Source organism: Diceros bicornis, chromosome X (assembly GCF_020826845.1).
Source record: "Diceros bicornis minor isolate mBicDic1 chromosome X, mDicBic1.mat.cur, whole genome shotgun sequence".
Taxonomy (NCBI): Eukaryota; Metazoa; Chordata; class Mammalia; order Perissodactyla; family Rhinocerotidae; genus Diceros; species Diceros bicornis.
The window spans coordinates 17762382-17786184 of NC_080781.1; the positions used below are offsets into that span (position 1 = coordinate 17762382).

The 23803-nt window shown below is 37.3% G+C and overlaps 1 long non-coding RNA gene across 1 annotated transcript in view; it reads right to left on the bottom strand.

The window, feature by feature from the left end:
- LOC131400804 (uncharacterized) overlaps nucleotides 1-22308 on the bottom strand; it is a 48105-nt gene extending 25797 nt beyond the window's left edge. The window contains exons 1-2 of the long non-coding RNA XR_009217459.1: nucleotides 21823-22308; nucleotides 16459-16550 (exon numbers count right to left, since the gene is read on the bottom strand). This is a non-coding gene — a long non-coding RNA (uncharacterized LOC131400804). The remainder of the gene's footprint in view (nucleotides 1-16458; nucleotides 16551-21822) is intronic.
- Between the last annotated feature and the right edge of the window lie 1495 nt (nucleotides 22309-23803).

The following is a 23803-nucleotide window of genomic DNA, read 5'->3' on the forward strand; positions in this document are numbered from 1 at the left end:
GGAATTCTTCACAAAAGAGATCAAAACTATAAAGAAAAACCAAACAGAATTGTTAGAGAAGAAAAACACAATGAATGAGATAAAGAAAAATCTGGAGTCCTTAAACAACAGAGCTGACAATATGGAGGATACAATTAGCAATCTAGAGGATAGGAATACAGCAATGCTTCAGATGGAGGGGGAGAGAGAACTTAGACTAAAAAGAAATGAAGAAATTCTCCAAGAAATATCCAACTTAATTAGGAAATGCAACATAAGGATTATAGGTATTCCAGAGGGAGAAGAGAGGGAAAAAGGAGCAGAGAGCTTGTTCAAAGAAATAATAACTGAGAACTTCCCAAACCTGGAGAAGGAGCTGGAATTACATGTAAAAGAAGCCAAGAGAACTCCTAATTACATCAATGTAAAAAGACCTTCTCCAAGGCATATATTAATGAAGCTGGCAAAAGTCACTGACAAAGAAAAAATATTAAGGGCAGCAAAGCAGAAGAGAATAACCTACAAAGGAAGCCCTATCAGACTTTCAGCAGATTTTTCAGCAGAAACCTTACAGGGTAGGAGTGAGCGGAATGATATATTCAAAATTTTGAAAGACAAAAACTTTCAGCCAAGAATGCTATATCCAGTGAAAATATCCTTCAGATACATTGGGGAAAAAAAAAACTTTCCCAGATAAACAAAAGCTGAAAGGGATCACAGCCACAAGAGCCCCCCTACAAGATTTGACCAAGAAGGCCATCATACCTGAAAAAAAAAAAAAGAAAGGGTTTACAAAGTCTTGAGCAAGGGGATCAATAGGCAGACAAAATCAGAAAATTGCAACTCTCTATCAGAACAGATTGGCAAACACTTAATTATAACTCTAAAGATAAAGGGAAGGAAAACATCAAAAATAAATAGTATCACTTCATTTTAACCACAAATTGACAACACATAACAGAATACACTGTGACAACAACTTAGAAGGGGAAGAGGTAGGAGATGAAACCTGCTTAGACTAAGAGAACAATAGGCTATCAGGGAATGGACTATCTCATCTACGAGATCTTTTATACAAACCCCATGGTAACCACTAAATCAGAACAAAGACACAAATGATAAATAAAGAGAAAACTGAGAAAATCATCATAGAGTGCCAGCAAACTGAATTAGCAGTCCAAAATACATGGAATGGGAAACAAGAGAAATATATAACAACTGAAAAACAAGCAATAAAATGGCAGCATTAAGCACTCATATATCAATAATCACTCTAAATGTAAATGGATTGAATTCCCCAATCAAAAGACACAGAGTGGCTGGATGGATTAAAAAACAAGACCCAACAATTTGCTGGCTCCAGGAAACACATCTCAGCTATAAAGACAAACACAGGCTTAGAGTGAAGGGATGGAAGATGATACTCCAAGCGAATGGCAAACAAAAGAAAGCAGGTGTTGCCATACTTATATCAGACAAAGTAGACTTCAAGATAAAACAGGTAATGAGAGACAAAGAAGGGCAATGTACAATGATAAAATGGACACTCCACTAAAAAGACATATCACTTATAAATATATATGCACCCAACACAGGAGCACCAAAGTACATAAAGCAATTATTAACAAACCTAAAAGGAGATATTAACAACAACACAATAATAGTAGGGGACCTTAACACCCCACTTACATCAAATTAATCCAGATAGACAGACAGAAAGTCAATAAGGAAATAGTGGACTTAAACGATAAACTAGACCAGGGGGACTTAATAGATATATAAAGAGCATTCCTTCCAAACACAGAAGATTACACATTCTTCTCAAGTGCACATGGAACATTCTCAAGGACAGACCATATGTTGGGAAACAAGACAAGCCTCTATAAATTTAAGAAGATTAAAGTCATAACAAGCATCTTTTCCGACCATAAGGCTATGAAACTAGAAATCAACTACAAGAAAAAAAACTGGGAAAGTGACAAAGATGTGGAGACTAAACAACATGCTACTGAACAACCAATGGATCATTGAAGAAATTAAAGGAGAAATAAAAGAATATCTGAGACAAATGAAAATGAAAATACACCATACCAACTCATAGGGGATGCAGCAAAAGCGGTCCTGAAAGGGAAATTCATAGCAATACAGGCCCACCTTAACAAATAAGAAAAATCCCAAGTAAGGAATCTTAAACTACACCTAACAGAATTAGAAAAAGAAGAACAAACAAAGCCCAAAGACAGCAGAAGGAGGGAAATAACAAAAATTAGAGCAGAAATAAACAAAATTGAAAACAAAAAAAAAAACAGTAGAAAGGATCAATGAAACAAAGAGCTGGTTCTTTGAGAAGATAAACAAAATTGACAAACCCTTAGCCAGACTCACCAAGAAAACAAGAGAGAAGGCTCAAATAAATAAAATTAGAAATGAAAGAGGAGAAATCACAATGGATACCACAGAAATACAAAGGATTATAAGAGAATACTATGAAAAACTATATGCCAACAAATTGGACAATCTAGAAGAAATAGATAAATTCTTAGACTCGTACAATCTCCCAAAACTGAATCAAGAAGAAATAGAGAATCTGAATAGCCCAATCACAAGTAAAGAGATTGAAACAGTAATCAAAAACCTCCCCCAAACTAAAAGTCCAGGACCAGATGGCTTCTCTGGAGAATTTTACCAAACATTCAAAGAATATTTAATACCTATCCTTCTCAAACTATTCCAAAAAATAGAGGAAGATGGAACACTTCCTAACACATTCTATGAGACCAACATCACCCTGATACCAAAGCCAGACAAGGACAATACAAAGAAGGAAAATTAAAGGCCAATATCACTGATGAACATAGATGCAAAAATCCTCAACAAAATATTGGCAAACAGAATACAGCTATACATTAAAAAGATCATACACCATAATAAAGTGGAATTTATACCAGGGACACAGGTATGGTTCAACATCCACAAATAAATAAATGTGATATACCAATTAACAAAATGAGGAATAAAAACCACGTGATCATCTCAATAGATGCAGAGAAGGCATTTGACAAGATCCAACATCCATTTATGACAAAAACTCTCAACAAAATGGGTATAGAAGGAAAGTAGCTCAACATAATAAAAGCCATATGTGACAAACCCACAGCCAACATCATACTCACTAGGGAAAAACTGAAAGCCATCCCTCTAAGAACAAGAACAAGACAAGGGTACCCCCTCTCGCCACTCTTATTCAGCATAGTACTGGAGGTTCTGGCCAGAACAATTAGGCAAGAAAAAGGAATAAAAGGAATCCAAATAGGGAATGAAGAAGTGAAACTCTCGCTGTTTGCAGATGATATGCTTTTATGTATAAAACCCTAAAGAATCCATTGGAAAACTATTAGAAATAATCAACAACTACAGCAAAGTTGCAGGGTACAAAATCAACTTACGAAAATCAGTTGTATTTCTATACTCTGACAAGGAACTAACAGAAAGAGAACTCAAGAAGACAATCCCATTTACAATTGCAACAAAAAGAATAAAATATTTATGAATTATTTAACCAAGGAGGTGTAAGACCTATACAATGAAAACTATAAGACATTATTGAAAGAAATTGATGATGATATAAAGAAACGGAAAGACGTCCCACGCATATGGATCAGAAGAATAAACATAGTTAAAATGTCCATACTACCTAAAGCAATCTACAGATTCAATGCAATCCCAATCAGAATCCCAATGACATCCTTCATGGAAATAGAACAAAGAATCCTACAGTTCATATGGGGCAACGAAAGACCCCAAATAGCCAAAGCAATCCTGAGAAAAAAGAACAAAGCTGGAGGTATCACAATCGCTGATTTCAAAATATACTACAAAGCTACAATAATCAAAACAGCATGGTACTGGTACAAAAACAGACATACAGATCAATGGAACAGAATTGAAAATCTAGAAATAAAACTACACATATACGAACAGCTCATCTTCAACAAAGGAGCTAAGAACATACAATGGAGAAAGGAAAGTCTCTTCAATAAACGGTGCTGGGAAAACTGGACAGCCACATGCAAAAGAATTAAAGTAGACCATTATCTTTCGCCATACACAAAATTAACTCAAAATGGATCAATGACTTGAAGGTAAGACCCAAAACTATAAAACTCCTAGAAGAAAATATAGGCAGAACAGTCTTCGACATTGGTCTTAGAGGGATCTTTTTGAATTCCATGTCTACTTGGATAAGGGAAACAAAAGAAAAAATAAACAAGTGGGACTTCATCAGACTAAAGAGCTTCTGCAAGGCAAAGGAAAGCAGGATCAAAATGAAAAGACAACACACCAACTGGGAGAAAGTATTTGCAAATCATATATCTGACAAGCGGTTAATCTCCATAATATATAAAGAACTCACACAACTGAACAACAAAAAAACAAATAACCCAATCAAAAAACGGGCAGAGGTTATGAACAGACATTTTTCCAAGGAAGATATACAGATAGCCAACAGGCACATGAAAAATGTTCAACATCACTAATCATCAGGGAAATGCAAATCAAAACTACAGTAAGATATCACCTTACACCCATTAGAATGGCTGTAATCACCAAGACAAAAAATAACCAATGTTGCAGAGGATATGGAGAAAAGGGAACCCTCATTCACTGCTGGTGGGAATGCAAACTGGTACAGCCTCTTTGGAAAACAGTATGGTGATTCCTCAAAAAATTAAAAATAGAAATACCTTATGATCCAATTATCCCACTTCTGGGTATTCATCCAAAGAACTTGAAATCGACAATCCAAAGAGGCTTATGCACCCCTATGTTCATTGCAGCATTATTCACTATAGCTAAGAAGTGGAAGCAACCCAAGTGTCCATCGACAGATGATTGGATAAAGAAGATGCGGTATATATATACAATGGAATACCACTCAGCCATAAAAAAAAGACAAAATCGTCCCATTTGCAACAATATGGATCGACCTGGAGGGTATTATGTTAAGTGAAATAAGCCAGACAGATAACGACAAACACTGTATGACTTCACTCATATGGGGAACATAAACTAATACACAGACAGAAAGCACAGTTTGGTGGTTACCAGGGGGAAGGGGGTTGGGGGGTGGGCAAAGGGGTGAAGGGGTGTATTTATATGGTGACTGACAAATAATAACGTACAACTGAAATCTCACAATGTTATAAACTATTATGACATCAATAAAAAAAAAATGTTGATAGTGAAGTGGTACTTGAATAATTCAAACATTTCCCTCCCCAACACCCTCCCTTCCCCTTCCAATCTTTACTCATAATCCTGACAAAATAAATAGTATACAGTAGTTGAACTTTTATTTAACGTTTCCATACCCACACATGAAAAAAATGCATGATAACTGAAGATTTTACATGCCTTGATGGAATAAATGAAAAGCAATAAGAAAAGGTAATACATAATGAGGTATATGAGGAAGCCATTTGGTTTAAAACTAATTTGTCCTAAACTTGTTTTTCCAGAATGTCCTGACATGGCCTGTCAAGCATGCATTGTACGTCTGCTTTAAACATTTACAGTATCCCAAAGAAAAGAATGCTGCCTATGAAGATAGGGATGAATGCCTCTCCCCTCACATCAGCATTTCTTTAAAGATAAGCATTCCTTCCCAGAAACCAAGGTCAGATTGACCTGCTGTGTACATCTTGTGACTATTTACCTGCTGTATGAAGCAAAACATCTTGTGACTGTTGTAAAGAGAAAAAAAAAGTATTCCTGTCATATTTGATGTATGTTCCTCGTTCCAAAACGGTATATAACCATGCTTTACACCTTGCTTCCCCCGAGTGCTTCCTTCCCTGGTGGAGGATGCTCTCCTGGGCTATAGTCCTTAGGATTGGCTCATATAATAAACTCACCCCATTTTTTATCTATAGATTGATTATTGGTTATTTGTGTCAATAGTCTCATTTACAAAGATAAATTTACTGGATTATTTTATGCTCCGCTTTAAACTTTTGTACAGTAGTATATTAAACCAAACATGTAGACTTAGATAGAATAACCTAGGAGCTTATATGGAAAAATTACTAAAGTGCAGATAAACATATTCTTTAAAGAAACATAACCAAAGAAACATAATCAATTAGTGTTAAGCCTTCAAAATAGTCATCTTTAGGGTGCTGATAGAATTCAAAACATTTTGGGAACCTTTAAAACATTGCCTTCAGTAATTTTATGTGGCATGCTTTTTAAAATGTGTATTTTATAGCTTTTTTTTTTCTTTAACCAAAAACAGTATTAGCTAACTGGAGCATCAACTTTACCGGACAGACATGGTTTCAAATGAATTTTGACTATCAAAGTTATCCTTAAAGAAAAAAAGTTTGCCAATTTTGAGGATATTTAAAACACTGTGCTATAAATTCTACGACATTTGAATAATAACATTAGCTTACATTTGTATAGCAGTTTACAGTGATTTTGAATATACTTTCTCATTTGAGCCTCCTGACAATTCTAAGAGATGGGAATCCCCATATTGCAGATGAAAATACCAAGGGTTAGTGGGGTTTATGTGATTTGCCCAATATTACAGAGCCTTGAACTTCCAGCTTAGACAAAAGGCCCAACTCTTCCCACTCCTAATTTAGCTCTCTAAGTACAGCATATCGCTTTGCAATTCTACGTGTTCTTGGCAAGGTTATGATTTTTCTTATAATTTTATGTGAAATTTATTTTCATATAAGTTGTAATAATATAATTATGCAGCTGATCTATGAGATAATTTTGATGAGGACATATACTTCAATGAAAATTAAGGTTTGCTACTGAAAACATCCTTAACTTTACCCTTTGAATTTACACATTCAGATTAATACCTAAGCAGATGTAAAGCCTCAAATCATTACTTCCAAATTTCTGGACATCTGTATCATAAGAGTCATTGTATCAGAACAACCAATCCTTGATATCAATTTAAAAATCTGGACACATTCAAAGGAAAATAAATAATAATGCACCCTGTCTCTTCATGGCCATAATGTGCTCTGAAATAAACCAAAAAATCAGATTGTTTTTGTGGAATATTAAAAGTAGCCACATGCCAATGGAAAAAGGCTTGGTAATTATGCCCCCATTCAGGGCTTTTGCAAAAATTTATTTCCTTGGGAAGTAAGAAAATGCTGTCAGATTCTCATTATCAACTGACTCCTGCTTCTTCTATCACATTCCAAATCCCATGAAAATTGGGTTAACTTATAATTGTATGACATGGGAAAAAGTACATCTCCTCCAACTAGAAAAGATGTGCTACTTCAGTGAAGCTTAGAAATAATATATTGTTCTAAAAATAAGGTTTCTGACTTAGCAGACATATGGTGAATCTTCATGAAGTCAGGGAGAGAGGAGGACTTGTCATGAAATGTGCTCCATTAGAATTGCCAGGGGGACAGACTGTACTTTCCTACTAACAAATGTCCCCTTTTAAATGTGGTTGTCCCTATATTTTCTTATTAAAGGCACAATTCTTTCACCTTTTCCCTGTGAATATGTGAAATACTTTTTATTTTGAATTCCCAGAATTTATGTTTCTATTTACTTATTAGAACTCAAAAGGTATATTGTATACCCAATGCATATAAAAATGGAATAAAAAGAAAAACATGCTGGAAAATAAGATAACATTTCTACCCTTGTGGGTGGAGGATGGTTGATTTGGGAAAGGCTCCACAGAGGAAGTTACATTTCAATAGGGTCTTGATGGGTAAGAAGAGTATTTGAGGAAGAGATAACAAGAGAAGCAAGACTTTGTTTTCTGATGTGGCTAAAACAAAGTGTTCTAGGGAATGGCTAGAAATAGGTAAAGCTAGATGGGGGTCAGCCTGTAAATGATTTTGACCACCATGCAAGGGATTTCAATTTTTATGCTCTAGTCAGTCACAGTAGAGACTTCTGGTTTTATTTAAAATATTTTTTAAATGTTTAGTAAAGTAATATATGCACAAGATTTAATAATCAAATAGTATACAAGGACTTAAACCAGAAAACCATAGTCCTCTGCCCCACTCTTAAGTACTCCCATTTTAACTCATTTAAGCTGATTGTCATCATTAACAGATTTGTTAACTTAGGACCTTATCCACGGACTTTCTGCCTGGGCAGAAGAGGATTTAGCTAACTTATACCATACCTCTATTTCTTCATTCATTCCTCACAATGGGATTATTTTCTTATTGCTTACCATTGTAACTTTAAGGAAAATATTTAGATGTTTATTTCCTTTTCCATCAACTCTGTAAAGTATCCCTTGACTCTGTGCCATGTAAGATGAGTATACTAGCACTTCTATTTTTCCCCTTTAGTTTTCTTCCCTCCTAGAAGTCTACTTTATCTGACATTAATATAGCCACTTCTGCTTTTTTTAAATTAATATTTGCTCTATATATCGTTTTCCTTCCTTTTACTTTCAACCCGCCTATATAGTTATATTTGGAGTTTCTTATAGAAACTCCAAATATATATAGTAGCATATAACCAGCCCTGGCAGAAAGTCCAGGGTCTAGTGGTTAATATTTGATACTCTCACTGCTGTGGCCCAGGTTCGTTTTCTGATCAGGGAACCACACGACCCATCTGTCGGTTGTCATACTGTGGTGGCTGTGTGTTGCTGTGATGCCGAAAGCTATGCCACTGGTATTTCAAATGCCAGCAGAGTCATCCATGGTGGACAGGTTTCAGTGGAGCTTCCAGACTAAGACAGACTAGAAAGAAGGGCCTGGTCAACCACTTCTAAAAATTGGCCATGAAAATCCCATGAATAGCAGCGGGGCATTGTCTGATAGAGCACCAGAAGGTGAGAGGATGGTGCAAAAAGACTGGGCAGGGTTCCGCTCTGCCCTACACAGGGTCTCTAGGAGTTGGAATCAACTCCATAGCACTAATAACAAGTAGACAGCATATAGTTGTGTCGTGTTTTTTAATTCATTCTTCAAATCTGTCTTTTAATTGGTGTACGTGGACCATTTATATTCAAGGTAATTATTATTTTGGAGCTTGTCTGCCATTTTATTTTTTGTTTTCTGTTTGCTCTCTCTATTTTTCATTTCTGTTTTCTTTTTTCTGTCTTTCTATGGTCTACCTAAATTTTTTTTAGAATTTCATTTTATTGAGAGTGTTTTTGAGTGTATCTCTTATATAGCATTTTAGTGGTTGCTCTAGGTATTACATTATATATACATAACATTACAGTCTACTGGTGTCATGACTTTACCAGTTCAATTGAAGTTTAGAAATCTTACCTCTCTTTATCTGACTTTACTCTCCATTATTTATACTGTAATAGTCTTATATATATCCTCTACAGACATTGAGAACTATCAATCTCAATAATAACAATCAATAACATATCTGACTATGTCAGATAGTGTTATAATTTTTGCTTCAACCATCAGCCATAATTTAAAAAACTCAACAGAAGAAGGAAAGTCTATATTACATTTACCCATATTTTTGCTTATCATGTTCTCTCTTCCTTCTGGATATTCCACTCTTCCTTCTTTTATCATTTCCTTTCTGTTTAGAGAACTTCCTTTAGCTATTCTTTAGGGTACATCTTCTGGCAAAATTTCTTAGTTTTCTTTCATCTGAGGATATTTTGATTTACCCTTCGTTCTTGGAGGATATTTTTGCTGAATATAGAATTCTGGGTTGATAGTTCTTTTCTTTCAGCACTTGAAAAATGTTGTGCCACTTCTTTCTGGACTGTATGGTTTCCTTTTTTTTTTTTTTTTTTTTTTTGGCTTTTTTGGTATTTTTTCATTGTGATAAAATATACATAACACAAAATTTACCATTTTAACCATCTTTAAGTGTAAAATTCAGTGGTATTAAGTACATTCACAATGTTGCACAACCATCACCACTATCCATTCCCAAAATTTATCCATTAGACAAAAATTCCCCATTCTCCCCTCTCCCAACCCCTAGTAACCACTACAGTAGTCCCCTCTTATCCATGGGGGATACGTTCCAAGACCCTCAGTGGATGCTTGAAACCTTGGATAGTACAAAACTTTATATACACTATGTTTTTTCCTATATATACATACCTATGGCAGAGTTCACTTTATAAATTAGGCACAGTAAGAGATTAACAAGAATAACTAATAACAAAGTAGGCTTTGGGGCCATTAAGTAAAATAAGAGTTACTTGAACACAAGCACTGCGATACCATGACAGTCCATCTGATAACCAAATGGTACCCATAAGTAACTAAATGGGCGGGTAGCATATACAGTACGCATATGCTAGACAAAGGGATGATTCACGTCCTGGGCGGGACAGAGTAGGAAAGCGTGAGATTTCATCACACTACTCAGAATAGCGCTCAATTTAAAACTTGTGAATTGTTTATTTCTAGAATTTTCCATTTAACATTTTTGGACTGTGGTTGACTGCAAGTAACTGAAACTGTGGAAAGTGAAACCGCAGATAAGGGGAGACTACTGTATTCTACTTTCTGTCTCAATGAATTTGCCTATTCTAGGTACCTCATCTAAGTGGAATCATACAATAGTTGTCCTTTTGTATCTAGCTTATTTCACTTAGAATAGTGTTTTCCATAGAGACAGATATTGGACTGGTGGTTACCAGAGGGGAAGGGGGGAGGGAGGAGGGTGAAAGGGATAATTAGGCACATGTGTGTGGTGATGGATTGTAATTAGTATTTGGGTGGTAAACATGAGAACATGATGTAATCCATGCAGAAATAGAAGTATAATGATGTACACCTGAAATTTATACAATGTTATAAACCAATGTTACCACAATAAACAAAAAAATCTACTTTTAGTTGATAAAACTTGAAAAAATAAATACATAAATATTCATACTTTGAAAAAAAAAGAATAGTGTTTTCAAGGTTCATCCATGTTGTAGCATGTGTCAGAACTCCAATCTTTTCAAGGCGGAATAACATTCCATTGTATGTATACACCACATTTTGTTTATCCATTCATCTGTTGATGGACATTTGGGTTGTTTCCACCTTTCAGGTACTGTGAATAATGTTGCTATGAACATTGGTATACAGTCATGCGTTGCTTAACAACGGGGATACGTTCTGAGAAATGCTTTGCTGGTGATTTCGTTGTTGTGCAAACATTATAGAGTGTACTTACACAAACCTAGAGGGTATAGCCTACTACACACCTAGGCTGTATGGTATAGGTTATTGTTCCTAGGCTAAAACCTGTACAGCATGTTACTGTACTGAATGCTGTAGGCAATTGTTACCCAATGGTATTTGTGTATCTAGACATACCTAAACATAGAAAAAGTACATTAAATTATGGTATAAAAGATAAAAAATAGTATAAATGCATAGGGCACTTAGCATGAACAGAGCTTACAGGACAGAAAGTTGCTCTGGGTCAGTCAGTGAGTGAGTAGTGAAAAAAGTCTGACAGTGAAGGCCTAGGACATTACTGTACACTACTGTAGACTTTGCAAACACTGTTCACTTAGGCTACTCTATATTTATTAAAAAATATTTTTATTTCTTCAATAATAAATTAACCTTAGAGTACTGTAACTTTTTTTGCTTTGTAAACTTTTAAATTTGTTTTTAACTTTTTGACTCTTTTGTAATAACACTTAGCTTAAAACACAAACATTGTGTAGCTGTAAAAAATATTTTCTTTCTTTGTATCCTCATTCTATAAGCTTTTTTCTATCTTTTACATTTTATTTTTTTACTTTTTAAACTTTTTTGTTAAAAACTAAGACACAAACACACACATTAGCCTAGGCCTACAAGAGGTCAGGATCATCAGTATCACTGTCTTCCACCTCCACATCTTGTCCCACTGGAAGGTCTTCAGGGGCAATAACACACATGGAGCTGTCATCTCCTATGATAACAATGTGTTCTTCTGGAATACCTCCTGAAGCACCTGCCTGAGGCTCTTCTTGAGGAGGTGTCATTCTTTTCAGAAATACATCCATGGTGGTTTGCTTGATTTCTTTTTTGCATCACAGATCTGCTTGTAAGCAGGTAATGCACCATGAACATTCCTCTCTATTAATGAAAACCTTTTGGTGTTGGGGTCCATGTTTTCAAACTTACGAAGGAGCTTGTTGAGGTCTGCAAAAGCTTCTGCTAAACCCTCCACTATGAATTTTCCTCGGGGTTCTTCTTTTTCTTCTCCTGCAGTTTCCTTTTCTCTTGCCTCTTCTTCAGCTATGTGTTTCTGTTCCAGTTCCAAAAATTCCTCATTAGTCAGTTTCTCATGAACCTCCTCTAGGAGCTCCTCAATGTCATCTTCATCCACACCCAGGTTCAAGTTGTTTGCTATCTTAACCACAGCCTTGATTTTTGCAACCCCCTCATCCTTGGCAAATCCTTTCAAGTCATGGACAAACCTCTTGAGTATCTTCTTCCAGATGCACTAGGTGATAGGAATTTTTCAGCTCCATTATAATCTTATGGGACCACTGTCATATATGTGGTCCATCATTGACCAAAACATTGTTATGCAGTGCATGACTGTACAGGTATCTGATTGAGTAGCTGCTTTCAATTCATTTGCATATATACCTAGAAGTGGAATTGCTAAATCATATGGTAATTCTATTTTTAATTTTTTGAGGAACTGTCAAACCATTTTTCCACAGTGGCTGCACCATTTTACATTCCCACCAGCAATGCACAAGAGTTCTAATTTCTCCACATCCTCACCAACACTTATTTTTTTTTCATAGTAGCCAACCTAATGAGTGTGAAGTGGTATCTCATTGTGGTTTTCATTTGCATTTCCTTGATGATTAGTGACGGTGAACATTTTTTCATGTGCTTTTTGGCCATTTGTATATATTCTTGGGAGAAACGTCTATTCAAGTCCTTTGCCCATTTTTTAGATGGGTTGTTTATTTTTTTGTTCTTAAGTTGTAGGAGTTCTTTATACATTCTGGACATTAATTCCTGATCAGATACATGATTTGTAAATATTTTCTCCCATTCTGTGTGTTGTCTTTTCACTCTTGATAATGTCCTTTAATGCACAAAAGTTTTTAATTTTGATCAAGTTCAATTTATCTATTTTGTTCTTTCACTGCCTGTGCTTTTGTTGTCACATGTAAGAAATCATTGCCAGATTCAATGTCATGGAGATTGTCTCCAGTGTTTCCTTCTAAGAGTTTTATAGTTTTAGCTCTTATCTTTAGGTTTTGATCCATTTTGAGTTAGTTTTTGTATATGATGTAAGGTAAGAAACCAAATTCATTTTCTTGCATGTAAATTTCTGGTTGTTGTTGTGTTTTATTTATTTATTTATTTTTTACATTTCTGTGGAGGAATGAGAACTTGCAGCTTCCTAGTTTGCCACTTTGTTGACATCCTTCTGGACTCCATAGTTTCTTTCTTTGTTGCTGTTGAGGAAGATTCACCCTGAGCTAACATTTGTTGCCAATCTTCTTCTTTTTTTGCTTGAGGAAGATTGTCCCTGAGCTAACATCTGTGCCAATCCTCCTCTATTTTGTATGTGTGTTGCCGCCACAGCATACATAGGTTGCCGCCACAGCATACATAGGTTGCCACCACAGCATGGTTGACGAGTGTTGTAGGTCCACGCCTGGGATCTGAACCCGTGAACCTGGGCCAGTGAAGTGGTGTGTGCTGAACTTAACCACTACACCACAGGGCTAGCCCCATGGACTCTATGATTTCTGATGAGAAATCAGCTATCACTCAAATTATTTTTCCCCTTTAGGTTAGGTGTTGTTTCTGTCTGGCTGCTTTTGAGATATTTTTTCTTTGCCTTTACTTTTCAGAAATTTGACCATGACATGTTTCAGTGTGGATTTGTTTGGTTATCCTGTTTGGAGTTCACTCAACCTCTTGAATCTGTAGGTTCATGTCTTTTGCCACATTCAGGAAGTTTTTAGCCATTACTTCTTTGAGTCCTTTTTCAGTCCTGCCCTCTTTCTCCTCTCTTACAGGACTCCAATGACATGAATGTTAGATCTTTTGTTTTTGTACCACAGGTCCCTTAGGATCTGGGTTTTTTTTTTTTTTAAGTCTATTTCTTCTTTGTCATTCAGATTTGGTAATTTCTATTATTCTATCTTCCAGTTCACTGATTCTTTCCTCAGTCCTCTCCATTCTGCTGTTTAGCCTCTACATTCAGTTTTTATCTCAGTTACTATATTTTTGAGTTCTTAAATTTTCATTTGTTTCTTCTTTATGTCTTCTATTTCTTTGCTGAGATTTTCTATTTTTTCATATGTTTTAAGTGTGTTTGTAATTGTTCATTGAAGCATTTTTATGATGGCTGCTTTAAAATCTTTGTCAGATAATTCTAACATTTCTGTCATCTTATTGTTGGCATCTATTAATTGTATTTTGTCATCCAGTTTGAGATCTTCCTGGTCCTTGGTATGACGAGTGAATTTCAGTTGCAATCTGGACATTTTGGGTATTATGTTATGAGCCTCTGGATCTCATATAAACCTTCTCTTTTAATTGTGACACAGCTCCAGCAGAGGAAGTGGGGGTGCTTCCTTATTTCAGCCAGATGTGGTAAAAGTCCAGGTTCCCCCCTCAGCTTTCACTGACACCTGAAGTTGGGGCTTCTCATTACTGCTGGGCCATAGGTGGAGTTCTGATTTTCCTGTAGGTTTCCATTAATACCTCCCAGGCCTGGAGGGGTAGGAGTGTTTCATTACTTAAGCTCACTATTTGGTCTCTGCTAACATCGTGGGGTGGGAGTGGTCTCATTACTGCTGAGCAGCGATCAAAGTCTTGACTCTCCACAAGGACTCCTCTGACACCACTCTAGTGGGGAGAGGGACACTCCATTACTGCTGCGTGGAGGTAGCAATCCAGGCTACCACTGACACTGGAAGGGGGGAGGTCATTACTGCCTGGCAAGGATGAAAGTCCCAGTTCCCACTTGGCCTTCCCTGACACCACCATGGCTGGGGTGTTAGAGTGGTTGCTACAGCCTGGAAAAGGTAGAAGTCTAGGCTCCCTACTTTGCCTTTGCTGGCATAGGTGGCAGAGGGGCCGGAGTTTTCTCTGTGGTGTTTGGCTGGAGTAGAGTGGTTATTATCTCAGTGTTTTCTGCCTTTCTAGGCTGCCTCTTTCCTGGTCACTTAGCTAGAGAGAGCAGTCTTTTCTTGGGACTTTTTTTCTGCACCTTTGGTGTTTCCAAGTTGCCAGCTTCTTCAGCTCTAAGTCTGTGATATATGAAGCAAAAAATAAAAAACTCGGGGAACTCACCACCATGTTATTCCTTGGGTCTGAGTCCCCTTGCTGATCTGCTTTCTTCTCTCAACCTTTGAAAGTCTTCTTAGGTTTGTTTTATATATAACATCCAGTGTTGTGTATTTAGTGGGAGGAGTAGGGAAAGGTATCTCTACTTGATCTTTCTGGAGGTGGAAGCCCCTCTCCTTAATTTATAAATATAAATCAGATCATGTTTTGACCTGTTTACAAGTCTTAATGGCTTTTCACTGCACTCCAAGCTTGTTACCAGATGGACTCACAAGACCCTGTTTTCTCCAACTGCAGCCTATTTTTCTAGCTTCTTTCATGCCCTCACCTATTCACTATGTTTCAGCCTGGCTGAGTTCCTCAATCACCTCAAACTCTTTATTGCCCTGGGACTTCACACATGCTTTTACTTCTCCTTAAAAGAGCTATTTCTGATCTTTGCCCTCCTGTATTCTTCTTATATCTCAATACAGTGCCTATGTCACCTACTCAGAGAAGTCTTCTATGATCACCTTAAGAAGTTTCCTCTCTCCCTCACCCCAATTGTGCTCTGTCACTACACTTTGTACATTTCATACCAGTATTTTTCATGATTTTCATTTATATATAGTTAGTTTGCTTACTAGTATATTGTGCATTTCCCAGTAGATTGTAAGCTCCATAGGGTCAGGAGCCATATCCATTATATTCACTAGCTTATCCGTGGTGCTTAGTCCAGTCCCTGGTACACAGTAATCATTTAATAAATGTCTGTTGAATGAATGAATGGAGACAAAACATTATATAATGTACAAATTACATTGCCATTTCATAATCTGGAAAGTTGCTTATTTATTTATGCATTTGGTATGCATTCATATTTTCATAATTTGAAATACACCCAAAATATTTTTGTATGTTTCTGTCATTTCACTTGCTACATTATGTCAAAAATATCTATTTGTATGCTTTGTTTTGTTTACAGGATTTGAGGACAGCAACCATGTCTTACTCATTTTTGTATCTATAGTGCTTAGCACAGGGCCTATACAGAGTAGATGCTCATGTTGAAAAACCAATAAATGATAGCTTTCATTGTGCTACAAAGTATTTGAAATAGTTCCTAAGAGAAACTAAACAAACCAAAATATTTTCATTACTTAGATCAACAAAATAACTAAGTTTCCTTTCAAAATCAAGAAAATGTCAAAAGCAGTGACAAACTTACATGCCTCTCTCTCTTTCTGGATACAGTTCCTGGTCAGTGAGAATAACTGATTTGTTCCACTTGGTATGAGCATCCTTAATTTGCCAGTCTTCCTCGAAGTAAATAAGACCCATTTGAGAAAAAAGACAAAATCTGTGGAGAAAGAAGGCAATCTTCCTTTCCCATTCCCCATGTTATTTCTCTGTAATATATCAATTAGCCAAGGATTAAGCAATTTGCCTCCTACCTTAAGCATTTTTCACACAAAAAAATTGATCTATAGAGATATACCAGTTAACTTATAAACAGGACCTCTGAACATATCTAGCACCAATTTTGCCAGTACACATTTGCCGCCACCAAGACCACTAAATGTTCAGAAGAAAATGGACCCAATATCTTGAATATGAGAGAATTCCCTAAAATCTAGATGTTTTGTAAACCAACAATGTTAAAGATCAGAAGAAAGGGTTTAGATCAGGGTTTTGTTTTTATTATGCAACATTAACACAGGGTTTTTATTAATTATGGGGTTATCCTAGGGAGCCCCAATGATTAGGGAAAATGCAGTCTTTTCAAATTTGAAATTGAGTTGCTGCTGCTGCTGCTGCTGATTTACTAGGCCAGGGCTGGACTGGCCTAGTTTATTCAGGCAAAAGTTCAGCAGAGCTCACTCCTTTTGGGAGTATTTATGAACTTCCTAGATCAGATCTGTGCCAAATGGTCAAGCAGTACCTAAGCAACAGCATGGTGGCAGCTGCTAGGTTGTCTTATTATACTTCCATAGATTCAACCAGTAAGGCGAAAACAACCCCAAATGGATTTAGAAAGTTTATTATTTACACAGATAGCAACACAAGATCAGCATGGTGTCAACTCCTCGTGTCCCTAGTCCTATAGGATGATACCAAACCAGAGGGGCCAGATGATAGATGACACAAGTCATGGGTCCCTCTGTCATTGAGGAGCCAACTCTAAAGTATAGCTTAACAGTTCTTTAGTCTGAAGCTGTAGCTCAAGCTGGGGTGAAGTGGAAAGTCCCATGCTTCACTGGAATCAGGGTGGCAGATGAGAAACGGACTTGGGATAGCTCCTCACAAGACTGTCTTGCCATGTCCCAGGGAAAATCACAAGGCATTTTGCCAAGACATGTGTAAGACTGCAGTTGAGCCCTGCCTACATGGCCTATGTAGATGTGCAAGATCACCAGAGTGCCATGGCAAAGCTGTTCTTCTACAATCTGATGAGGAGGGGAGAATTTCAAAGCCAGCCTAGTTTAAAAAGTGCCATCATTCTGTAAGTGCCGAAAGTATAATTAGATAAAAGTAGGGATCATCATTAGTGTCTGGGATTTCATCAGAAAAGAGTAATGCAAGTGATGGTGGTAAGAGAATAGTTACCATTCATGGTGGAGCCATCTGAATAAGATATACACACAAGTGGACTATGAGAAAGGAGAGAAGGAAAATCGACTTGTGAAAAACTTAGTGCCCTATATACCAAGCCTCCCCATTCCGACATCCAGTTCTTTCACAAATCTTAATAAGGACATGAAGGATATCCAAACTGACAAAACTACCAGATTTTTCTTCTCAGTTCTTAAGGGAATAATTTCATTTTTGCACTTCACACAATTTTCCACTCCTTCCTACCTGAAATTCTTTTTTTCACTGGGCTACCATGACACTGCATTCTCTTGGTTCTTCTTATAATTTACTTATTTTCTCTTTCTCTTCTGTGGGCTTCCTCCACTGGCATCTCACACTCTCCCTGTGTCATTCATATTCTTGTTTTAGTAGTGACTCTCAAATCTATATCTTCAGCCCATACTGAGATTCACATTCCTATATGTGAATGCAGAAACTGCCTACTGGAAATTCCTTCTCGGCTGTCCCATATGTATCTCATGCTTAGAATGTCTAAAACAGAAGTAATAGATCACTTCTCTGTCCCAAATATGCTCCTTCTATTGTTTATTTTAGATGGAGAAGAAATAATTTACCCATTCACCCAACCTAGAATCCTGGGAATCATTCTTGATATTGCTCTTTTCCTAACCTCACATATCCAACCAATCAGTAGTTCTCCTAAATATTTATTAAATCCATCCCCTTCTCTCCATTCCCACCTCCACTGCTCTATTTCTGACCCAAGTCATCTCTTCACTGGTCTATTGCCACATCCTCCAGATTGACCCCCTCCCCCATCCCGTCTCTTTCAAATCTATGCTCTCCATGGCTGCCAGTCAATATGAAACATAAATATATAAATATGACCAAGTCACTTCATTGCTTAAAATAATTAAATGGCTCTATCTTTTTAGGCTACCTTTTAGTTTGAATTTTTTTCCCCCAGATCTTGCTGTTGCCCACCTCTCCCACCTCATCTCTTATCACATCTTGCTTTTTCAACTCCAGCCTTCCAGGTACCTCTACATAGTGCTCTGTAACTTTGCTCACAGTCCTTCTGCCTATAAGCTCTTTTCTGCATTATTGCTTGGCTGTCATCCTTTAAGACCTAGAACAGGCATTATTCCCTCGATATAGTCTTTCCCCAGCTATTAGGTACTCCTCTGTGCATAGTACTGGGCACATCTATCATTGCACTTATCACATTATCCTATTAAATTAACTATGAATGTTTCTGTTTCCCCTACCAGTCTATGGGCATCTTGGTCATCTTTGCATCCACAAAATCAAGTAATTTTTGTGATCAAAGCATACAACTTGGGCCAGCACATTGGTACTGTTCAAAAAACATTTGTTGAACAAGTTTATATGCTCTTCATTAATGGCTGCTAAATGCACCGGAAATGTCCCTGATGGGCTAGGGCTTAATGTGTGAAGAAAACTGTTTCCTAATCTAGGTGGGCTCTGAGATTTTTATCAGATAGTGATTAATACAGCAGGGAATACCTGGAAAGGGCCCTAAAAAAACTCTATTGGATAACCTCAACTAGAGCCAATTTCTCTTCAGCCAGAGATGATTGCTGTGAATCTTGGTCTGGAAAGGACATGGCTCGATTTAATAGTTTACCCTAGAGACAAAACAGCAAAGAAAGAATTCTATTAATTTAATTATACTCTCTGGGTGCTTATCCCTAATAATCTAAAGGGAGGTTTTGCTCAGAGCAGCACCCTGAAGGCCCATTTACAGCTAAAGATCTTTTCTTACTTGCTTCTCTGACTATTGGAGGCATGGACAGATTGCTATCTGGTGGTTGGTTACATCAGAAGATTTGGTTCTTTACTCATAGCGGTTAGCTGAATTACACTGCAAGAAAATAAAAATATTGTTCCAAAAATTTTGCTGAGCATTCTCTGGAGCAAGTTTTATAATTTGTTCTTGAGAATAATTTGTGTTTTATCACTACTAGTCTTACCTAGCTAATTTTTCTGATCAAGGTATACAACTTATGTCAGCATAGAACACCTGCTTTTGTAATTGTTTTTTTTGGTGAGGAAGATTTGCCCTGAGCTAACATCTATGCCAATCTTCCTCTATTTTGTATGTGGGATGCTGCCACAGCATGGCTTGATAAGCGGTGTGTAGGTCTGCGCCAGGGATCCGAACCAGCGAACCCCGGGCCACCAAAGCAGAGCGCACGAACTTAACCATTACGCCACCAGGCTGGCCCAGAACACCTGCTTTTGAAATTATAGAAAAGGTCTGGGCAGAATTAAGTGGAAAAAAGAGGGCTCCTATCTTTTCCTCTATCTTAGGACATGGACTACCCTCATAGCTGTTCTCTCTGTTGTCACTTCTCACTAATCATTCAAAAATGAAAGACAGAAGAGAGAAAAAATAATTTATGATAAAATATTACTCATTAAAAAAGCAAGAAATCTAAAAATTAAACAGACAGTTACAGCAAAAACACAATCTAAGCAAACTGGGAAAATCACCAGAAAGGGCTCTGCAAGACATTTTGTCTAAACGTTAAATAACTAAAAAACATTCAACTATGTCTTGCATGGCAAGTCTGAGGTCTGATGCAGAACAAGTTTCTTATAGCAGAAGAAACGGGAAGTGAAGATTAAGGGCCCTTATAAAATAACCTAGGTTGGAAAATGTGGAGGTTAGAGATACTGAGTTTGCAGCTCCAAAAGAAACAGTCACATTATTTACTCCTGTCTTTGGCCCTAAAGAGATAAAGGCTTGAAGGTCTTTCTTCCAGTGGAAGGCTCCCTTTTTATCTGACCCAATCCCTAGGAGTCAGATCCATTGAGCACCTAGATTCCAGTCAGAGAGGACCTTTGTCAATTCCATATCTAAAATACTTAGACTCACTATGTATACTATAAAATCTAAACTGAAAATATTTTGGTCAAGAGATTTTAATTTTTTATTGAAATCTAGAGGGAGAAGAATAAAAAAAGACAACTATAACAATTGGATTAAAAGATGATTTAAAGTGATGTATTTTGATATGGTTGCAAACATCTCACAAGTTTTATGTCTCCAATTAATTAAATTAATTTAATATTTCTCCTCTGCCTGCTTCTAAAGAATCAGTTTGGCTTTTATATCTAGACTTGAAGTATGTGTGACATTATATCATTTATTGTATTATGTTTTGATATGTATTTTATGACAACATACATTTCCCCCAATCTTTCAGATTGTATTGTGCATTGTGAAGGCAAAATTAAGCTGCTGAAGTTTGTATATAGTCATATTATAGTACTATACTTACAAAAATGAGGCAAGACATTAACATTTTCAACAGGCAAAAGAATATAACAGCTAGTTTATTTGAAAAGTTGTGGAAAGAAAAATGCAGGAAAGATTTAGCCAAGCCATCTGGAGTTAACAATAAAAGAGTGAGGCCGGCCCAGTGGCCTAGCGGTTAAGTGCGTGCGCTCCACCTCAGCAGCCCGAGGGTTGACAGGTTTGGATCCTGGGTGTGTACCGACGCATTGCTTGTCAAGCCACGCTGTGGCAGTGTCCCATATAAACTAGAGGAAGATGGGCACGGATGCTAACCCAGGGCCAATCTTCCTTGGCAAAAAGAGGAGGATTGGCATCAGATGTTAGCTCAGGGCTGATCTTCCTCACAAAAAAAAGAGAATAAAAGAGTGAAAGCAATGATCATTTAATTCTTTTGTTTTTCTTCTCCCCAAACCAAGAATATTTGAGTGAAAAGCTAGTTAGGTTCTGAATGAATTAAGTGAAATAATTAATGCCTATTATACTCTCAAAATCAAAGGCAAATTCTTGATTTTTTATATGTTTTGTAGGGAAAATCTCGAGGAGGACAGATACCTAAGGCCTTGGTGAACTCAGATAGTATAACTCTACATCCCCATTTTGGTTCACTTTTAGTTCTTAGAATTATTCTTTTTTATAGTTATCTCAGGTGATTAGATTTAAAAAATTCCTTACCGTAACATAAATAAGAGGAGAACATGTACAACTTAATTCTGATGTAGAGTCTTCCTCAGAATCCTTTCTCTGCGATCTTTTTCTTCATCTTCTTTGGTACTGGTCTTTTCATGAAACATGTTTTTTTATTTTTACTGCATCCTAGTCTTTGGCATTTGTTTTGATTGATATGCTATTCATTATGCAAACAATATCTCACTTTAAACTTGCTTGCAATATGATGTATAGTCTGGTTGCTTATCATGCAAGCCCAGTCAGGATATGCAGTTTGGCGTTTCAGCCAAATTTGGTCACTTCCTACATTCTCACAGTTGTTGGTTAGGTACTGGTCAGGAACACTCATGGTGACCCTCAGACTCCTTTGTAGTTAACCTGCTGATGAGACATATTCAGTTAACATTCAGTGGACCTTCCCCTTCCAAAGTATTGTTCGTTTTGTGACACTGATACAAACCTTCTTACTAGTTTTAAAAGCTCATATTCTGGAATCACCTCAACTTAGTTATTACAATCATGCATCATGACCTCAGACAAATTACTTAACCTCTTTAAGCCTTATTCATTAATTTGTTCAGCATTTATTGAACTATGTGTAATAGGCTCTGGGGACGGGGAGTGAATGTGATAGCCAAGGTTTTCTGATCTATAAAATGTGGATAATGATAGAGCTGTTTTGAGGATAAAATGTATGTAAAGTACTTAGCACAGTGTTCAACAAATGTTCATTGTTATTATTAGTATTATTTTGATAAAATTACTTTTAACATCTCCCTATGACTGTAACCTCTAATGATTCACAATGCATCTATTCCATTATGCTTCTGAACATAAAGCTACTCTGTAAATTTCTGATGCTGGAAATGATCATTTCTAGAAATATTGATACAATGTTCTGAGACTCAATTGTAATATAGGCACTCCAAAATACAATACTTTTCACACCTGGTTAGCCAAGAGAAAATTGTAGATCACAATCACCTGGATTATGAAAGGAAGGTGCTATACATGTATCCTCTGAGCAGAGACTATCTTCTAAGTTTCTTTCCAAAGACTCCCATATATTTTTAAGTTTGTATTATTAGAAAAATAAACAACAAGCCTACAGACAGGCCATCTTGTTTTACTTGGTTTGTATCACTAGCCTGAAAACATCAAAATATTTTAACTACTGTGGTTTCAGCTCTTTGCGTGTATGTGGGGGGGGGATGTCAACTCGTGTCAGTTGAGAAAAGTGGCAGTACTGCTTCTCACTTTAACTAGAGAAAATGGGTTACTGCAGGAACTGGCAAAACCTATTGACATTATTGAAATGGTTACAGAATTAAAATAAGTTTCTTTTTCATTCAATGGAGCTATTTAAGAATGACAATGAGAAAACATCTATAACGGGAGTGGAGAGTTTGCATCTATACTTTCTAGGATTATTTGTCGTTTAAAGCGAAGCCTCATTAGGCAAACCGTCTTTTACTAAGGGTCGCATAGTAGCCTGGGTAAGATTTCCGAAGAACGTGAGTTTTGAAGAATCATGTTGTTTACAATTTATCACACATTTTAAATTCCAGCGTTACCCTTCAATTCTTACATAAGAACGGCTGCAAACAAAAGGACATCCTCTAACATAGGCACTGGGCGCTCTCAGCAGTGGAGGCGGCGGCCCAAACCGCACACAGAGCGCTTCAGGAGGCACGTCGGGCCGCAGCCGTCTCGGGAGCGCCCAGACCGGCACTTGGCGCTTCCAGGCTCACATCTGACTTCCCAGGCCCGGTGCGGCAGCGGGGACGGGCCGACAGCCCCGGCCCTCCTGCCTCGTCATCGCTGCGTTCCTGGCTGGCGGAGCCGGGCTCCCGTCCGCGGCATTCCACGCCTCCGTCTCCGAGGCGTGCGCGGGGCTCGGGAATCACCTCGGGAGCCCACTCAGCAGCGGGGAGGGCGGGAGCGAGGAAAGCCCCGGCTCCCGCCGTAATCCCGCGCTCAGTGGCGG